The 21,654-nt window shown below is 43.4% G+C and overlaps 1 protein-coding gene across 1 annotated transcript in view; it reads right to left on the bottom strand.

Moving 5' to 3' along the window:
* The window catches only part of GLI2 (GLI family zinc finger 2), a 190,507-nt gene extending 169,439 nt beyond the window's left edge, over positions 1 to 21,068 (bottom strand). Inside the window, exon 1 of the mRNA XM_048309894.1 lies at positions 20,850 to 21,068. The gene's annotated coding sequence lies outside the window, so the exon portion shown is untranslated. The remainder of the gene's footprint in view (positions 1 to 20,849) is intronic.
* Positions 21,069 to 21,654: the final 586 nt, after the last annotated feature.

Genomic DNA, 21,654 nt, shown 5'->3' with positions numbered 1-21,654 from the left:
ATCAGGCTGATACCCCTGACTGTCCATCTGTGACTCAGCTTCTTAACACAAGCATCTTGGTATATAATATTCAAGCATTTCTTTAAAGCACTTTGAGATATATGAGTGGAAAATACTTGTATGAGTGTTGATGGAAAGAAACATCCCTGAGCCCTTCAGTGACTGCTAGATTTGTTGTGAAAGGAGAATGCATCGGGGAAAAGCTTCCATCACCTATGGCTCGTGCTATCTCCTCAGTTTTTAAATTAATGTGCAAAGTAAGTGAATGAACTATGACGTTCTAAGTATAAGCTAGTTCATCTGTAACCTATGGCAGCTAACAATAAATAAAATACTAAGTTTTGCCAAGGAAAATAACTGAAACTATGATATAAGGCTTTTCTTGGGAAAACAGAATACAAAAGTCACTGAGAACCATGTTAGAACCCAACACATCAGAAAGCAACAACAAACTCTAACAAGTCAGAGCACTTCCTACTCTAAGAGGTAAATAAACTTCTGTTGACACAATGCATCTTATGACAGAATTACTGTTCCATTGCTTATTTATTCCTTTTTTAAACCCCATACTTGGCTTCCAACAGATCTTGCGGAGAGACAACTTATTTATACATAAACAAAAATAAGGTACTGTTAGTATATGCTTCACGTATAGAAGGCCTAAATCCACTGTTAGGGAGTGCTTAAACTCAAAATCAGAGGTAGCACATTGTTTTTACATTAAGTTACAAGGACACTGAGCTATAGCACATCAGCAGCACTTGGAGTCCTGAAGCCATTAGATGAACACAGGGAATTTCTCCTATCAAAAGTTTACATCTGTGCAGACCAAACTAAAGAGCTTTCTTTGAAAGCTGGAAGAGATTTCACTGAAAGCTAAATGGACATTATAAACATTTACTCTTGGAGGCCCACGGTGTTGGGCTGAGGAGCAGGACTTGCAAGAGATAAAGGCAGGGCACTAATATGGGAGTAATGAAGGATAGAAGCCCTGGAAAATGACAAAAGGCAGTAAAGAAACTGTGCAACTGCCCCGTCAAATTAGCTAAAAACTTTCCAACCTTTAAATGCTGATGAAGAAAACTAATACTGTATTTCAAGTCAAAATAATCTGATTCCATTGCCTGGCTTTCATGCACACACATTTATGTGTTTTCTCATACAGCAGCAGAAAAAGAAAGGCATGTTCCTTGCACTTGGGCTGACTCCCTCCTTCAGTTCTGGCTTCTCCTCATGTCCTACCAGAAGGAGGGTTTGGGTGCTGATCTGTCCTTTTCAGGGGCAGTCAGTGAGACATCTGTTTCATAGTAGGAGGAGAGCGGGAAAGGCCACGCACATCTGAAACTCTTTTGCAGTTACTATGGAGAAATGTAATGAGATAAACCACTGCTTTATTAATCAAACATCCACAGCAAATTAATCCTTTCACTGCACAAACTGGCTCAAGATTTTTCATTGCCCTCAACAGATAAGGAGGGAGGGCAGCTTTTTCCTTTCTTATACTGACAAAAAAGTATGCTTGCTGTGCCTTGTAGTCTGCCACACTGCACAGGCTGGCTCTTGCAAGCCAGGGCTTCTGGGAGATGAATTTCTGCTGCTCTTGCTGGGACTTCATGGCTCCCACCCATCTCCCTGGCCCTTCAGCTGCAGGTTATCAACCCAGACCAACAAGGCTGGGAATACTCCGAATGCTCCAGATCATAATCCAGCCCTGCTGTGAAGTTAAAAGTGGCCCGGACTGCTATGGTGACCCCAAAATTTGTTGCAGTTTATTCCGGGGTACCCTTTCCCCCCAAACACTTCCCTCAGTTGCTCTAGGCTTGGCTTTGCAAAGATGTCTTTCACTAGCAAGGTTCAGAGAAGTTTGCAGCAACAATTAAAAGAAACCTGACCAGGTTTGCACTGTCCTCTTGAGGAGTGCCTGCCTGGAAAGTCTGCCTTGTAAATGGGTTGGGCCTAAGTCTACTAATAGAGGTGCAAAAGTATCATCAATCAATCTTCAGGGAAAAAAAAAAACCAATGATGTCTCCTGCAAATGCTATTAGAGACCCCCAGCTGCATAATTAAAATTCCTTTTTAAAGTGGCCTCAGAAATAAGGTAGGGAGGATAACTGATACTCCCGCACAGCAGTGAAACCAAACAATTTTTTAAAAATAATTCTGGAGTCATACTGACATAAATGATTTATTTCTGCTGAATGGAAACCACTTAGATTAAGGTGGCAAGCTTGAGGTAGCTTAGTGGTTATGCTGCTCTCCTGAGACGATGGGGCCTGAGCACACATCCACTCTTGGTCTGGATGTGAAAAGTGGTTCAAAGCAAAGCTCTCCTCTCCAGAAGTGTGCTCTCACCACAGCTCTCAGTGATGGGAATGCAATGAAGACACAATTGTTTTGACATTTCCCCACATACAAAATTCCCCATGAAAAGCATCCACCAAATTAATCCAGTTCTGAAGCGACCAAAACTGCATTTTTCAGCAAGAAAAATATTCATTCCCATGTAGAGGAGAATGAAACCCTTCAGCGGTTCATTCTTCCCACAGACTGAGAGAGGATATAATTCAGAAATTTCCCCGAAGGGTACCGACACAGACCTCTTCAGGGACAGCACGAGCAATACAAAACACATTTAAGAACAATTATAAAAGACACTTTCAGCTCTTGTCTCATTTATGCTCCAAGAATGCCAATGCTTTAAAGTTTTCTGTCCTCCCTCTCTTCAACAAAATAGCCAAGTTGCCAGTGCGTGCTAAGTGCTACAGCTGCATGTGTTTCTCTATTCACATGAATCTGCCATCTTCCCCATGCCGAAGATAAACTACCATTTTAGTTGAGATACTCTAACTTGATTTACACAGCTAGTTTACCTAATTTTCTAATTTAGCCCTTCTAGATAAGGACAAGCAAAATGCATTTAAGAGTCACTCTTAAGCATAAAGAGTAGAGAAATGAACCTTTCCTCAGTTACTGTGGAGGACATTTTAAAATGACAGACAATGCAGTGTGTTCTGCCAGTAGGAAAGTGATCCTCTGACCTTAGTTTGCATTTCAAGTGAACTGAAAAGCAGAAGAAGAAATGGGAGTTTCTAAAGAAAAAGTTAAGGTACAGTATTGTAGATTTATAAAAGATCATAGACCACGTGCATCAATGGGATCTTGTTTGTCCTGATTTCTTTGTAGCGAAGTAGGAGATTTCTTGGTGTAGAGCTGCAGCATAACTTTGATATCTATTCCAGAAACCGTAAGTGAACTAACCCCCAAAAGGTAACACCACAGCATCTGGATGGGAGCAGAGTGGGAGGTAAAAGAAGGTCCTGATCAAAGAGCAGATACTACTGACCTGGCCAAGCTTGCCATGCCAGCGGGGCCATCTGGGCTGAGCTATGGCTCAAGAGGTTGCTCACACCCCTGCCCTCACCTCCACCACCACAACACTGAGAGCTGTTATGTCACACCCAGACATGGTGCATGTGTGGAGAGGCACAGCAGCTTTGGTGTATGGTTTGCATGCCTCTGCATCAAATGCATAAAACACAAAAGGCATGATTTGAAACTGTCCTTAATAAAGACTCCAGAAAACTCTAGCTTCTTAAGCAAACAGGGTTGTGCCCTAAATAGTGAGCAACAGGACTACTGCTGGAAAAGCAGCCCACGGCTTAATACATCACACTGTCAAAAAGCTTCTCCCATTATTCAACTGAAATTTGCCTTCTCTTAAATTTCATCCCATTACTTCTAGTTACACCCCATTGTACCACTCTAAATAATTCTTCATAGCCTTGGTGTTTACACCCTTCAGATATTTGTAGATTTATATCTCAACCACCCCATTTGTCATCCTTTAGCCAAGTTATCTATATGCAGCTCTTTCGGTCTTCTCTTGTAAGTCAATCCCTCAAGCTCTCTTGTTACTTCTTTTTTCTCCTGAACTCTCTCCAATTTGTCAACCTCTATTGTAATGGAGTGAAGCAGACCTGAATGCATTACACTTTCTGCAGTTACTAGTGCTATGTCCTCAGTCCCATCTGCTGTCTCAGCACAGGACAAGCAACCAAACTGTTTTTTGGGGGGGTCTTTTTAGGTTACCAAAAGCAGCAAATTTGCAAGATCTTCATGCTCAGTTATTAATGCCTGAGGACCTAAGTATTCCAATAGATGCTGCATCCTGGATGTCCACTCCTCTGGATGTTTTCTCCTAGATAATCTTGGTGTTCTTCCTATTTGAATCCTATTTTGAAGTCCTGTGCTGCTTCTTGCATGCTCTCCACAAGTCACCTTCACCAAACACTGAGTCTGCCCACCACACTGTTTCCAGACTCGAAGGTTTATTTCTCCATCTAGGAGAACTCCTTCACCATCATTTTGACTAGCTTACCAGGTGACATCGCAGAGCATTCCTATGATTCTCTGATTCCACTAGACACTTTCAACTCAACAGGAAATGGGACACCAAGCCTATGCAGTGACTGGCATTACAAACCTCAGTCCTAAACCAAATGCTCTGCCTTTTACAACAGCCCAGATGATCACAGAAAACAGTGTCCTGCAGAAGCCCAGTGCAAAATGAAGCATAAACAGATGACATTCCTCCAACATGTGCATCTCCATAAAGCCAGCATTGCTCCTCCCTGTCCTGTGAACATGTCCTGCTGCACAGCTCCTTTAACAAAACTGTCTGGACAAATCGGAGGAGGACTGCTGAAAACAGCTGACAGGGGTTAAAACCACAACTAAACGGATTCTCAATTGTGCAAGCACAAACCTCGCAGCAGGACAAAGGCCTTGGAGAATAACCCTGGGAAGCAGAACTTGTGGCTGGGGGAGGCGCTGAAGTCCCCTCTGGTGACAAGGGCAGACCCCTTGAAGGGAAATGAGCAGAGGCACAGATGACTTCAAACTGAAGACCTGCCTTTCAGCTTTCCTGGCTGCTGCTGGTCTACCTGGAAGGAGACCAAGTGCTTTTCTAGACTGTGCTCTGATCTATGTGAATATCCCCAGTTTGAGAAGATATCCCATAAATATACAGTTCAGGCTTACAGCAGATGGGCACTCATTTCTCTTCAACACATTCACTCTGTCTCATATTAGCACCATGTCTTCACCACATTACTTTTGAAGAGAAAAGCTATTTTGCATACCTATTAAAAATAGTTATCTCTCTCCCTAATTGTAACTTTCATGTAGCATCTAAAATCATCAGGTCACAGTGCTGCAGAAAAGCATCTAATAACAAGTTAGACGCACTCTATTATAGGCATGAATGATTTATTCTGCTTTTAAGATTACATATCCACTCAAGTTATTATAAAGCTCAGCTCTGTACAAACAACAACAAAGCAAAAGTCTTCGAAAACTGTGGAAGACAGCAAGGTCCTGAAGCCATGTCAGAGATGCATTCAAAGCCAGGTGGGACTGATCAGCTCCAAGCCAAGGCCTCTCTCCCCACAGCAGAAAGCGTGGTGGGGAAGGACAAAAGCTGACCCCTCAGGGAACAGCTATAAAAAGCATCCAAAAAACACACAGCAAGCTCTGGCAAGAAGTTTGCATTTGCCATCACTTAAATTAACAGCAAAGGAATCCCCAGGAGGGAGGAAATTTGGACTCTGTCCAACATGCAAGTGTGCTGTGTGAGGAGCTGTGGGGGGAAGAAAGAGCCACACACAAGCACTGTGGATTCAGAGGAAACCAACACAAACTGCCAGCAACCCTGAACCCTTATAAAGGGCAGGAGCTTGGCTTGACTACATCGACGGGTGTCAGGAGAGAAGTTTATTGCAGGTGACCTCAAACAGAATTGCCACTGTCAGTCATCAGCTTTCCATGAGCTGTCTTTAGAAAACAAAGACTTTCATATCTTAAAAAACTCCAACAAGTTATCTAAAAGTATCTCAAGAGTTTATGAAAACTGAAACAATCAGAAATATCACTGTTGGCAATATAACTAACACAACATTAGTAATAGCTCCCTTGCTATCTTACATGTTGAGTTGCTATCAATTCCTACACCACGTGCAGGTCATGCTGACTTCCAGAAGACTCAAATCCCAGTCAGCACTCATTTAGCTTATGACACAAAGGATAGCTGCTCTACTCTCCCATAGTGGCCTAAAGAGTTACGATGTATTCTGGATTAAGACTTTCTAAAACACCTAAACAGATCGGATTTTTTACCCCACAAAACTCATTATTAAATTAAGAAGTAATTCAGTCACGTAAATTTAACTTAAGCTAGTAAATCTTATAACATCTTTCTAAAAGCAAGAAAGTGTTCAGAACTTAATCCCTTTAATTCACTGTTTATCCTCTTGGCACCTAGACTATTTTTATTCTAGTCACTTTTGCCATAATAAAAAGTTAATAAAAGAGCACAAGTAGTCAGAAAAGTTGCAGAACTAATGAAGACTGGTTTCCTACAGGTTTGGTGCCTTACATCCCTTCTTTCCCCCACAGTATTTTCCCAGCTGCAACCAGGTTGTCTGTGCATCTGTCTCCTTGGGACACCTTCACGTCCCTTAACTACACGTGAGCCAAGTGGCTGCTTGGGAGCTAAATGTGATTTTGTACCAGCCCACAGGTCTAGCAGAGCAGAGGGCTGATAACTTCACATTCCAGCCCTCCTCTTCTATTGGGGCATTGGATCTTCTGTTAAAGAGCAATGAATTTAGGGCAAAGATCTCCCTTATAAAAATAGACCATGGAAGTTCAATGAACTTCCTACATAGTAATGCAATAGTTTTTCTAAGATAATCCACACAGGCATTGTTACCAACTAGAACTGTAATACATGCATGTCCCACAAATGCCCCGAAAGTAAGGTGATCTTTGCAGGCCACAGGAAGGGCTCTGTCAGATAAGGAAAGGGCAGGGAAAGCATTGCTTTCTGAGAAGCCCCATGGGAAATACTCAAACTTACAACCAGTTCTTTCATAAATCAAAGGGATCAGGTTCAGGTAACTTCTCATGTGCCACCATGACAGCGTTACAAAGGAAAGGTCTGTCCCAAGCATGCAAATCCCAAGCATGGTGGACATTTCCAGTTTATAGCAATTATCTTGAACAGCCCCTACCTACTTGTATGCAGATGAAGCACAGTGAAGCACAGTGTGTATCACTGGTTGTCTGTGGAGGGCTGCAGGGTAAGTCACCATTCTGTTCCAGCAGAAGCTCTGCATGGTTTCAAGGCATAGCTCCAGATCATTACATTAGTAATTACATTTGTACGTTAGTACAAACAGGTCACAGGGGTCCACGTGACAGGGAACTGGTAACACACAAGGCAGGAAGTGCCCTCCTGGTCACACTTGGTCTCACAAAGCAGTCATCATTCACTAGCTCTTTGCCATGAACCTGGGATACAAGGAGCAGCCATGTGCCCTTGGTGAGGGGGGCCAGAGCTGCAACATTCACTGGTATTTCTAAGGGACTAAGCTGTGGGTCCTGAGGGAGCTGGTGGATGAAGTGGCTAAGCCACTGTCCACCATATTTGAGAAGTGGTGGCACTCTGGTGAAGTGAGTGCAAGAGGGGAAACATATTACCTATTTTTCCTCCACACAGACATAAGCTATACAGTCAACTCAGTACACAAGAGTCATTCTCCCTTAGGCTGGTGGTCCCAGCACAGGCACTTGCCATGTCTCAGCAATATTTCTACCACTACAACACAGCTGGGTTGCTGAGTACAGTTGAGCACTGCAGTTCCCCAGCAAACATGAGAGACTGGTGAGGAAGGAGGTCACAGTCCAAACAGGACTTGTCAAACTGATCTGTCAGAAACACAGCCTGGTGGAAACCCTGCACTCATGTGGGATGGTGCCAGGTTTCTTTCTGAACACAGTACACCTCATCATTCAAGCATCACACTCATAATTATACCTAAAGGTGAAACACAAACTTTCTATTATTGTTTTCATAGAAAACCAATAAATCTTTCATTTCTACTGAAAAGAGAATTACAAGCCCAACACACTCAAGACACAGGCTGTGGTCCAGCCTTTCAACATGGATTCAAATCTAAGCTTTTGTGTACAGTAAGTGAGCAGACACATTCAGTCCCCAGTACGACCAGTACACTTGCAAACTGGGACATCAGATGGCACACCCAGCACCTAAGCTCATAGGCTGGTGGAAATACCACCTACAATTATACGGTATAGCTGGATACAGGTGCTTGCATAAATCCCATTCATGGCAGTGTTTAAAAAAAAAAACAAAAAGGAAAAACAGAAGGAATACAAACAAAGTATGATGAATTTTCAGCAGAGGTCTAGCTAGCACATATAGGTGTGATGCATGTATGATCCCTTGCACCATCTGCTCTGGTCTTCCCAGCCCTATCCTTTATCCTAACACAACTCTCCAGCAGTTTCTTGCTTATCAGAGATGTGATCTGAAGTTCTGCCACTGGACCAACTCAATGTCTTTTCTGCAGAAACCCAAGCAGCAGCTCTCCTGAGTAGCCCTTTTTTTTTGGTGCAGTGAACTTAATAGAGATGTCGAGCACAAGCACTGGCTGCTTCCTACCCCTGCTGAAATTGGGAGCAGACCTCCCGCAGGAGGCAGCCCCAGGGAGCAGCTCTAATGCGAAGCAGCCTTTACCATTCACGAGAGTCACAGCACCAGGCTGCTGCTGCCAACTTTTCTGCCACGTTCATCCTGGCACCGCAGATCAGGAGGAGGAGCGGCATCCCGTGGCCACACTGCCGGAGTGACAGCCAGGTACCTGATGGGTGGCTGGACTCTGACCTCCCATCTAAGCACAAGTTGGCCATAAGTGGGAAAGCTCCATTGCTGTGGGTTGGGGGGACGGGCAAAACAACATTTGAGAGGCAAATGCCCTGGGAGCCGCTCTCGTCACTGGAGGAACCCAAGAGACCCGGATTAATTTGCCTTTTAACTTTCAGTTTACTTCTTGCAACCTCACAGTAAACCACTTAACCTTGTAGGCAACAGAGTGAGATGCCAGCACTTTCAGCTCATACTACTCACACTATGCTGTAATCCAGTTTGCATGTCCAGTCCTGTCACTAGCTGGAGGAAACGTTAATCCAAGACAGTAGAAAAGAAGGAGTAAAAAATTGTTTCTGGAAATGCAATTATTCTAATGGCAAACTGTGGAGGTTTCTTATCTAGACCCACAGCTGAGTTAAACTGAAACATATTATATTTCATGAAAAAAAAGTTTTAACCATATGTTTAGTCATTTGTGAGCTCTTGATCCTAACGCACAACATAAGCTGCAGTATCAGTGTCAAAAGTGCCTGATTTAAAGCATAAGAGGCAGAGTTAAATGAAGTCAAGTTAAAATCACTTCTGCAAGTTTGCAGGCAGAAACCTTCCCATGGAATGACAGGTACAGGGGAACACATTCTGGGGTCTGTGCCGGACGGGGGGGAAGAGGAAGGTTTTTTCCATTAAAAGTTTTTCTGTGAGATTGGCTAGGGGAAGATGATATAGCTGGGGGGGAAGACTGAGACAGCTAAAGAATAACACATGGTATGCTTTCAAAACATACAGCAACATGTGACATTCGTCTGCAAGTCTGGCACTGAGGAGCCTGTGGTCTGGCAGCAGGGAGAATTTCTGCTTTTTATTTCTTAAATCATCACAGGCATTTGAACTAAACCCCCCACCTAATAGTCTGAGGGGAAGAACATAAAATCAGATTTTACGTACCGTACTTTCAGTCAGCCATTTTCTCAGCGGATTTTTATCCTCCAACTCAATTCCCACATCATTAAAGTGATGCTGTCTCTTTAAAACACAACGTGGTGCCGTGCCAAAGCCTGCAATAAGAACCACTGGCACCAAAACAGTCAAAGCACACAGCTTAATTCTCTACTTAATAAGACAATTAAAGAAGAGTATTTGGATACAACAGTCTGCAAGTACCAACACAGAGCACTGGTGTCTCCCAAGGCATGTTGATCTGAAGGCTTTATCAGAAAGCATCTGTCACAACCAGATGCCATCAACACCTGAGAAAAGTGGGAAATAAAGTGGGTTAATGTGGCTGTGATACACACAAAGGCATGCACTGCCCAAGTCCCTGTTTGTGAGCATTTTAGAGGGTGCAGGATAAAGTGCCCTGATGTAAAAATGCTCATAGATTTAAATAAATTAAAGTATATGTACACAGCTACCTCTGTTAAAAATACAGTCTTGTGGAAATTACTCAAATTACAATGGAATTAAGAGTGTTGTGTATTTTGTGTATTCACTGCCATAATCATAAAAAGGCTTCTAGCAAGGCTGTTTTTAAATACTGTGCTTTGGCAGATGTTTTAACACACGTGGATGAATTGGGGTACAGAGACTAACACAGGCACCAGTGATTGCTCATATGGAGTCTCTTGACCATATCTGCCTCTAAGTTTCCAATCAAATAATTCTCAGATGTCATCTCCTAGCAGGCTTCATCCTGCAGAGCTGAACCAAAGCTAGAGAGAAAGATAACAGCAGTGATATACAAACTAATTAGTCATTTGATTAGCTGGCAAGAAGACAAGGTCCTGCAGTTCTGTGACCTAAAAATGCCACTGATGACCTTAAAACTCCATCTCAAGGGTGTCTGGAAATCTGTAACCTCCAGGGAGACAGAGAGAGAAACGGGTGATGCCTAAACTGCATTAGCTTACATGAGATGTTGAAACAGTGCAGACATCAAGCCGAGGATAGGTGTGACATTTGAAGCAATCAGCCAGCAAAAGAGCACCTGCAGCACTGCACTCTGTTTGAACTGCTGCACCAAGGACTCCCAGTCCAGCCTACATGGGAGGTTCGTGGGGCAAGTGGTTTAGCACACCCAGAAAGCACACCAGGACCACAGACCTCATCCTAGCAACCAACAACACACAGCAAGAGAGGAAAAAAATAAACCAGATAAAAAACCCCAACTGCTCCTGCTTTGTTACAGCAGGGCTAACAGCCAGCCAGTCCCAGGTGGCAGCTGCTGGGCTGCACCACGCCAGGAGAAGAGAATGGCTGATGAAAAGAGAGAGAAGTCACTTCGAAGAAGACATCCTGAGTGGTTGCCTTCTTCACTTCCACTGGCGGGTCCTACACTTCACTGGAGATCTGATTTTGGTAAATCCCATGAAGGCACTAGTTATTCCACATGCAGTAACAGGAGGAGGGAGTGGGGTGATGCCAGGAGGTCGGTCCCCTTAGGCTGCAAAGTTGCATCTTCAACAGCAAAGAAGGAAGACACCAAAATGACCAAGGTTAGGGGTCCCAAGCTGTTTTGGGCCCCCTTCCTTCAGCCTGACAGCTGGAGCATGTCATCATCTGACTGCACCCAATGCACTGAAAGTTTCCAGCCTAATCTGAGGCAGCTCCTCCCTGGCAAGCCACCAACTGGTGCAGAGGAACCCATAGTGACCAGAAACGGGCCAGCCCAAAGTGGGCAGCTCACAAGCTGTGGGTTCCTCTCTACCAAGAAAGCCCATCTATCTCCCACCTTCAACAGCTTGGATGGAGTCTGACTCTTGGGTGTCTCTCTACTGTGAGAAGAGATTAAAGGAAATAAACGCATTGGCAAAGATCCCCCTGCCATCTGCACCTTGGAAATGCCCTCTGGAACGGAGAAGAGGAAGATCCCTCACCCTGCATGCCCCTGGGAGAATGGTGCAACCTCCAGCAGCTGCCAGCACTGCCCTGTTTCATCCCCGTCCTCTCAACACAGATCCAGACCTGCCTTTCACCGCCCACTTCCCCCATGTGCTTTGTCCCAGAGGGATGAACTCACCTCCAGTATCAGTGAATTTCTCAGAAGAAGTCCAACATACAGTTTAAATTTTACCAAGCCCTGCCAGAGGCCTTGGAGTAAAATGCAGAAGTAGGAATGTTTTCTCAAATAGAAAATGGAGATTTAGAGGGCTGCAGCAGGGTCTGTAAATTGGTGCAAGCTTTGCTGAGATAATGCAACCCCAATACACACAGTGTTTCCCCCTCATTCCCTTTTCTCTGAAAAAAATGGGGGAAAGACCCCCAACAGCACACATAATAAATCAAAGATGAAAAAATTGGCCATGGATGTGGTTCAGTAACACATGTGCTGTGCTCAGCCCTGTGTTCCCTTACAGCTCTCAGAAGCAGAGAGCCAAGTTAAGAATACAGTTACTGCAGTTACAAAGAAATTTAAGATTTCCAAATCTGACTTATTGTGAATTGAAACAAAACCTCAAAATGCTGAAATTCTCCACAAAAGGAATTCTAAAACAATTACTTGGAGTCCACTGAAAAAGAAATTATATTGCTACTGTATTTCCTACAATGGAATTATACTTTAAAATTCTAAACAGAAACTTACTTCAACACAAAGCTTGTAAAACAATGAATTGTTAACACTTTCAGAAAAATCCTCCATCTCTTTTCTGCTACTTTTTTACAACACTGACCTGGTTTTGTAGAGGATTTTAGTGTTGATGACGCCAGATATTGGAATATGATTCCATCAACGAGTCCTAGCCAGGAAATACCAAAGCTGGGGTTGCCAAAGCAACATAATTAACTTGATCACGGTACATACACTGTGTGCCACTTCCCAAATGGCCCTTTAACACCCAGATAAATCCTTGGCTTGAATGGTGCCTCCTAATGAATTTCTCCTCTGAGTTCCTCAAGAACACAGAGCAAAAGGAGAAGTTGTCAAAATTACTAAAAGCCAAGTACCACTCTGCTCCCTGGCCAGTGGTCCCCTGGGCTTGATGAGGTCAAGGAGCAATTTTGAGCCTACTCCCACAGCTATGAACTGCAGCAATCACAGAGACACGTGACCCTGTTGCATGGAGCAAATGCATTTTGTAAAAATTCACTTTTAATTCACTGTTACCAGATTTAAGAGGCTTGATTCTTCCATGGCATTATCAGTAAAATTACTGCCACTCAGGCAGGGAGGCCTGAATGTTGGTGCTAAACCTTGATCCTGGGGCCACAAACTTCAAAACCGGGATATGCTGTCACTAACTCAATGTGTACAATGTATCAAAAATAAGAATCTGTCTGTTCATTTGGAAAAAAAAATAAAGAAAAGTAAGAAACAAACAAAAAAATTGAGTGATGGGCTTTCAGCCTGTCATCAGACCACTGTGACCTCAATTTTTGAGAAATAAAGTCAAAATCTATTCTTATCTTCAGAGATTCAAGATGTATTTGCGTGTCAAACTTTCTCCCCCTTGTCCTTAGCCTTTGGGAAGCCCACTAAAAATCATATCAAAGCCTGAAAACCCTGCGATCACATTCGCATTCACCTTTGACCCAGGATGCCTACAGCTCTCACCACCTCCTCAGCTCATCTTCACCATGCGGCAAAGGCAGCAGGTCTGGCAGCAAACTGCTCAGGATGAAATAAAGGCCACTTTGCATAGCAAAATCGTGCTGCCCTGCTCAAATTCTGAAGGCCAAAAAACTTTTCTTTGGCAGTTTTCTGCTTCTTTGTATCCATGAAGGATATTTTACCATCACCTTCCTCTCCTTGCATACAAATATTTGATTATTCTCTTTGAAATGTCTCTGTAACATCTACAGGCATAGGATGCCGAATGCAAACACTGATTGATTCTTTCTTAGCCATCAAATGTGCTTACACAGCAACTACACACAGCAAATGCACACAAATCTCACATTTCACGTTTTAAAATATGAACATGCTGTGGTTTTTTTTTTACTCAAACATAATGAATGAGCTTAAATATTAGAACTTGAAATTATTAAGTAAATCAAGGCACCTGTAAAGCTTTTATTTGCATAACATTAATTCATGATGGCATGTAAAACAAATTCATCACTCTCACTATATTGTAGTCTGATTTATGTTAGAATTGGAAAAAATAAAAATCTTGAGCACAAAATTATGTTGACAAGATGTACGTGCTCTTCGAAGCCCAGATTTTTTTTCTTTTCTGAAGCATCAAAACAACTAAATTATGGGAAAGAGGACTGGGAGAAAGCATCTTTAAAAATGAATAACATACTAGCGTCACACATACACACTCTCCAGTTATTAATGTCAAGCATGGTGAAGATACTCTAGAAAATCATTACCATTCATAGCTACTAACAGCCATTAAATTTCAATCAATTCAACTTAACACAAGTGTACTTCAGCAGCCCTTACAGTTCCTTATAGAGGTGGCTCAGAAAGTCCTGTCTGACTTATTGCATTGTCCACCGCACAAAGGAGCATTGCTGAGCATTGCTCTGAAAAGGAGCGATCTTGGTGTTGGGAACTGATGCTCTTTTAACACCGCTGCAATCAACAGACCTTGCTTTTAAAGACGGTGTGATAAAAGGGCTCTAATAGAGCTCCTCAGGTCAGCATGGAGGGGAGCAATACACTGATTCTAGCTAGGAATGCCACTTTCCAAGCTGAAAAAAAAAAAAAATTGGTGAGATGTTTTCAAGGAGGTTTCAATGAATTTTGGCGACAGAATCGAACTGCTTAACACAGTGCTAAACAATTTCCAGGTGATCCACTTGCTCGAATAGAATATAATCACTAAATCTACAGGACATTTAAACAAAACAGGATTTAACTTCCAGGGTATTTAAAGCTCCTAATGATGAATATAAGCCACAGCATTGTAATATTACAGCATCTCCACTCTTCTGAATTGCATTTGTAACACGGGAAGTTTTTCCACTGCATTTGCAGGAATTAAGATGTGCAGCTGACCATCCCTTGCAGACTCTGGGAAGAACGAGCTGGTCCCCTGCTGGGGGTATTTGCCACCTCATGGCGGGGGTGACGGACTGTGGCCACAGGGTGCTCATCTCTGAGGGGCTGGACCCACACCGGCTTCCGCAGTGTAGCGGAGCATCCCAGAGAAGGTGTCTTCCTCTGGAGAGATTACGTTAGTTCCATCTGAATGAGTTATCTACACTAAAATCCTACATTTCACAGGGGATAGAAGACTTTTTATTACTATTCCCGCCCTTCCCCCCCACCCCCCGAAGCCCAGATTTTCCCAGCAGGGTTCATTCTGCTGGGCACAAAGTCCTCTCTCTGGATTTACAGGCAGTTTAAGCTTGCAGTTGTGTACTCCTACAGAACAGAGTCACTCCATGCACAGGAAAACAGATGCAGTCACAGATGTGCCATCACTGTAGCTGAAATTACAAGCTCAAATCCAGAGTTCCTTTTGTGGCTTTTAGCTCATCCCTTAGAAGTATCAGGATTGATGCTACTATTCATTAGGAGAGTATTTGGGACTATTCTACAGAACTCTATGGTTTTGATTCCCCTGGGATTTAGACTTAGCATTTAACATGGAGTAGCAGTAAAGTTCTTTAGAATCAAGAAACACCCAAGTAATCTCTCAGGCAGATATATGCTTCATTTTGACTCATTTCCCTACACTTACAAGCTGCACTAAATGAAATGAAATGAATGTTAAAAGGGGCGTTTATTGAAAAATCTTCAGTGACAGGTTCAGAAAGTGCCAGAGTTCAAGTAAATCGTTCCATGGAAAATGTTAGCAAAGCTTAATCATACTGGAAGCCACATTTAATTACAGCTTTTTAAGTCCATCTGGGAAAAAAGAAGCGACTTAAATATGTCACCTGAGATGATCTAGATACTGAAACTATTTGTAAGTTAACAAAAGCATTTGCATCACAAAGCGCTCTGGGGCAGCACCACGGCAAAGCAGATGTGTAATGAACAAGGATCACAGCACCAAAACAATCAGGACTGTAAATAACTACTACTAATCTGCAATCATTTAAATTTGGATTTAATTGCTAGGCAGCAAATACATTTAATTCTTGAAGAGGTAAATGCTCTACGAAATACACACTTAAAGGTTTAGTGACAGAAGCACCACAGTCAAGAATCCGAATGTCAGGAAGGCAGAAAAAAGCCAAGGAGCAGAGCTGGGGCTGCCATGAGTTCACAACTTTAAACAAACTTTTCCCTGGAAGAGAATTAATAATGTGGCCATCCCCACTGTACATACTGTAACTACTGCAGGAATGACACAATGAGGCACATGAGAGGCAAGAGGGTAGTGACTATAGAACAAAATTCAATCTAGTGGCTAATGAATAAAAAGTTCCTTTTATTTCTCAGTTGTTTTTGGTTCATTAAATTTTCCACAGATTTGCAGAGAAGAAAACGTGATCAATAAACCTTGACAAAAGTGAACATGTGAAAAAGGCGAGAGAAAGGCACAGGAAGATAAAAGTGATATCCCGATCACAGATTTCAGAGGCAGATGACCAGAGCTCTGGGCTGCTGAATAATCTGAATAGACCATCATTTCTTTACAGCCTTTTACTTTCTTTTCCCTGACTGTTGGAACTCTTCATTCAATACAATAGTAAATGCACTAAAACTTTTTTTCTTATGCTAATGGTCGAAATCGGGCGCTCACAGTTAAAACACACTTCCCACCAACTTGTTTTCTTAAAAAAAAAAAAAAAAAAATTAACCTATTCAAGTTAAACTAAAATGTCAAAGACAGCTTAAGGCTTACTCTCACCATTCCTCAAAATTAATGGTTTTCTCCCCAGTAGATACAAAAAGAAAAGACTTGAATAAGGATAAAGCTGCAAGACTCTTTTCATATGAAAAAGAACACTTAGAAAGTAAAAAGAAATACATCCAGTACAAAGATCCTGGTACCTACAGTTCTAATTTGTATTGTTTCCTCTTAGAATATTTATAATTGCAGAAAGGTGTCAGCCAATCGCAAATAATTGTGAAACGATGAGAAAAGATTCACCAGTGACTAATGTATTTGGGCAGTCATGCCCATAACGGTATCAGAAACGCTTCCACTCATTACAATGGGAACCCAAGGGAGCTTATTTTCATTTTATTTCTAACTTGGGTGTCCACTTCCAGGCACCCAGGCCTCTTTTTCTGTAGTACTGAATATTCACAAATCCGAAACAATTTTTACAGCTCTGACCTTCTGAATTATGGGACAACTTTCCTGTTACCTTTGTGCAACACATTTCAGCTTTAGTATTTGGGTTCACTTCGTTTATAAGAAGTTAAAGGGTATGGGGTGTGGTTTTACAGTAGCCAAGAATGAATGAACAAAAATTCTGTGGCCTGTCCTGGACTGCGCACACCTAACATTTTCTACAAAGTTCTACCAGTTCCCAACTGGAACTGGTCTGTAGAAAATTTGACCTGATTACCCACTATTTCCATTCCAGTCACTTGTTCACAAGGGAAACCTGCAATTTTGCCTCTTAAACTATCAAGATTGCCATGCCAGATGCAATTCCCATTACTTTTACACCAAACACCAGTTAGTTTCTAGAAGATGCATATATATGGGATCTGCTGTATGCACAGGTTGAGAACTGTGCATATTCCACACACATGCACAAATGTGTGTACATATATGTAGATATGCATAGGCACATATGTATTATCTGCCTTTTTAACACAACGCCTTCTTGCTGTCATTCATACAAGGATTCATTGTCTGCTGTTATTTTATTTAGTGTTGTATTAATTAATTCCCAAATACCTCCTGTTGTTTTGGTTTTCTTTAAAAGGGTCCTGGCAACAGAGCTGAAGCAAACCCTAAATACCACTTAATGCTTTGTGGCAAGTTGTCCTAATGTGCAACTGTTTAAAATATTTACCTGTGCAGCTCTTGAACAATGCCCTGGAATCTTTCCCATCAGTAAGAAAGCGGACAAAAAGCAGAGACCGCTTAACCTCAATGCCTTAGCAGCAAGTGAGAAGTGCAAATATTGCATTTCTATAAAGCCCTAGAAGCTTCATAGAAATGGAGTGGCAACTAATTAGTTTGATGCTATAGTCACATTTAATGTTCCTAAGTAGCTTCTTTGAAAAAACTCACTGCCTTGAAATCCTTGGCCAGATTATTGAGTGGAGGCTTTGTGATGGGGCAATAGATAGGTGTTTGCTCCACAAATACATACAGATTTTGGTGACTGCTTACTGAATCCACTGCCTTCACTAATCTGCACTGGAAACTTCACTATGAACAGAGCACTTCTCAGAATACAAAAGCATGAAGTATCTGTGTACCTTTCAGACTACAGGGCAAACAACTGGCTTACAGTAGGCCACCAAAACCAGGAGCAAGCAGTTAACCGAGTGTCCTCTGTACTTGCAAACAGAGAATGAGAATAATGCAACTGCTATTAGGTCATATGCTCTACCCTATCCTTAAATAAAAACAAGATGGGTCCAGAGGACTGAAAAATTCAAAGGTTCTCAATAGAAATTAAGTATCGGGATCATGAAAACATATTTTCAAGTCAGACAAAACTGTAGCGATCACGTAACCCTGTCTGTATACAGCTGATCACACAGCCCTAGAGCCTGTGCAGCTTCTATACAACTGTGCCACTGAAAGGGAAGTCGTGGTATAAACCTGTAAGATCATTAGAATCACAGAAAGAATAAACAAAAATGGTTCTTTGACATAAAAGTTTAAACTGGTTTTCAAAACAATGCTGCTCATTTTCAAAAAAATACAGCTCATTAAATATATGCATCCAGAAGGCTGTCTTTTCTAAATGTGACTTCAGTGTAACATTTGGGAATGCAAGCTCCTATGTATTGGATGTCTGAGGTCAAGTTCTGTTCTCTTTTATCCAAGTATAACCTGGAGCAGCTTCAATGAAATTATGCTAGATTTATATTGACATATGCATCTAGTTCAAATTCTTCTATGGCTCTAATTTTTCTCTAATTGAATGACCTAACACAAATAGTATTTGTCCATCTGTATACATCCCTTTTGACACACTGGAGAAAAAAAAAAAGAAAGACATTGAAAGGAAGTTGGAAACAGTCCTCGAGATCTGTTTTCCTTTGAAGAACAGCAGTTGCATTTCTGGGCACTTCAAAGTCACATACTTTAAGCAATAACAACATTTGAGATGAAGTGAATCTTACCTCAACTTGCTTTAAAGATCAACTCTTTCCCAAACACACACCAGAGGTTGGATATACACATAACCATAGATTAACAAGTTCATCTTCAGTGAATCAGGCACTTTTCAGTGCTGCAGATAGGTCATGCTTTCAATCAAATGACAAATTTCCAAGAGTTGTTTACAGTGGAAAAGCCATAATGAATTTTATTCTCTTCTTAAAAGTTGTCAGTTTTGCAATAACATTCAATACAACATTTTTATTGCAATTCAAAGTTTGACAGGTGTCAACATTTCCTGACGTTCCAGCCAAAATACAAATTACCATATCCACCCATCAGAAAAGTTGAACCAAATCAATTCACCAACTCTAGTTGCTGGATGCAGCAATTATCAGGCATTTCAAACATCCCAGCAGCATAAACAATTATTTAATTATTTAGCAAGATCCTCTTTTCCAGGTGAATGTAGTTTCTTTTCTAACGAAGTATATTAGGTTTAGAACTAAAAAAAACCCAAAACAAAACCAAAAAGACCTCCAAAGTTTTTCTTAAAGCAAGGTGGCTTGAACAAACAGATAAAATCAGCAAGTCTTATAACAAATCAGTCTATTCCACTTGTGTGTATTTTGAATTTCATGGCTTATTTACTTAACTTTTTTGGCACCAACTCCACAGCACATGCCAATACAATATTTGTTTAAATGCTGTTTTATGCACATGCTAGTCAAACGCTTACTTTCAAATTCTTGTACATCCCAAGAGCCTCAGTTGTTAAAAAAAAAAAAAAAAAAAAAAAAAGCCACAAACAAAAAAACACCAAAAGAAAGGGAAAAGGGGATTGGCAGGGGTGGACAAGGTTTTACAACTAGTGCCTTTATCTGTGGCCGTAAAAATATAAACACGATACGCCAATAAAATGCTAATTTCTGTACGCACGAAGTTTTCCAGCACCTGGGGCAGTATGAAATGCGAGGGAAGCTATAGGAAGACACAAGTTTCGCTGGCCCGGCCGGCGGTGACCCCCCACGCCTGAACATTTGGTCACCCTGCCCTTGTACCGGGGGCCGAGCCGGGTCCCGGCCCCGCGGAGGGGGCACCGCTCTGCGCGCACCGCACCGCGCCCGCGGCTACGCCGCAGCCCCGGCCCGGGAAGTTTTGAAGCCCAGGCTGCAGGTTAGGTAAATGAATAAATAAATAAATAAGCCCATAAACCTCGGAAAAGCCGGCAGCAGGACCACCGATAAATCATCCTAAGCCCCCGCGCTGGAAAAGTCAGGTTTCCCAGGAAATGATGGCAATCACTCGAGACAGAAAAGGCATCTAGATGAGCCCATCTCCCTCCCCTCCTCCTTGATTGTTTTAAAGCCACCGAGTCCGGGGGAAAAACTCTCAACTCTCTAAGTCCTTAATAGGATTGGAGTCCGGGTCTCTCCAAGCCGCTCCTCATCACACAGGGATCAAGTTGCAGCAGGGAATTTTTTAAATTCCTCAGCAAATATACTTGTCGAAAGATTGCCCCTCCCGGATGGGGGGATGACAAGGAGGCGAGGGGGCAACTTCATTTTTCTTCTGAAAAAAAAGACAAACTCAATGCTGGCTTTGGGGAGCCCTGCCGTCCTCCGGGACCCAGGGCAAGGCGGTCCTGGCAGCAGCCCGGGGCTGGGACTGTCACCGCAGCCCCCGGGAAAAACAATGGCCATGGAGGCACGGTCCCGGAGGGGTCTGGACGGGGAAAGGGGGGCACACACCGGGCACACGCGCGACCCCATCCTCCCCGTTCACCTGCGAGGTGGGGGGGACACACGGGACGGGCCCCCCTCGGGCACCCGCTGCGAGGAGAGACCCTCACCAAATTTGTACCCTCCCTCACACATACCCCCCACCGGCGCAGGGCAGCTCCAACCAAAGCGGGAGAAGAGGAGGGGAAAAAAAGAATAAAAAGCACAATGAAAAGACACAATAAGCATCAACTTTACCCAAAAAGCGGAGCAGCAAGTTTTCAGCAGACGAGCGGTTGCCGCGGAGCAGCGCTGCTCCTCCGGACCCCCATCATAAACTTGGGGGAGGGGGGCGTGGGAGGGACTTTCCCTCCGTCCTTCCCTTTTGTGCCTCTTCCCCCGCTCCGCTCCGCTCCGCTCCTCGCCAAAAGCTGCCGCGGATCCCGGCGGCGGCGCGGTGTTCTCCCGGCTGCAGCCGCGGAGCAGCTCCGCGGAGGCGGGCAGGGAGGAAGGGCTGTGGAGGGCCGGGGGCGGCGTGCAGAGGTGCGGGGCGCTGCGGGGCAGCTCCTGCTGCCCATCTGCCCGGGCCGCCGGCGGGACACGGCGCGCACACGTACACGTACTTTATATATATAATAGATATACACAAACATGCACACACACGATGGATGAAGTTGAGCAGCCTGCAGGAAGACGCTGGAACGCTTTCAAGCCCTGACACAAGAGGAAAACTGGCTCTAGGGTCTGTTTTCTCTTCCACCCGCCCTTTAAAAAAAATAGGGAAATCTAAACCTTCCCACCCTTTCGGCGCGGGAGCAGCGCACCGCTCCGGATCTTCTCTCTCCTCCCCCCAGCCCCTTTCATCCCGGATCGCCCCCTCGCCTCGGCGAACCGCACCATTTTGGGTGCGGGGCTTTCTGTGGGGCGCGGTGGGATCCGCCCGGCCAGCCCGGCCCCGCCGCGCCGCTCAGGAGCGCCGGGAGCCCCCGCACACCCCGCTCAGCTGGAGCGCATCTGCAGCGAACCCATACAAATCCCCCTTCCTCGGGGAAAGCCGCCCCCC

The sequence above is a fragment of the Corvus hawaiiensis genome, chromosome 7 (genome assembly GCF_020740725.1).
Source record: "Corvus hawaiiensis isolate bCorHaw1 chromosome 7, bCorHaw1.pri.cur, whole genome shotgun sequence".
Classification (NCBI taxonomy): domain Eukaryota; kingdom Metazoa; phylum Chordata; class Aves; order Passeriformes; family Corvidae; genus Corvus; species Corvus hawaiiensis.
This window is presented reverse-complemented; position numbering and strand designations above follow the sequence as displayed.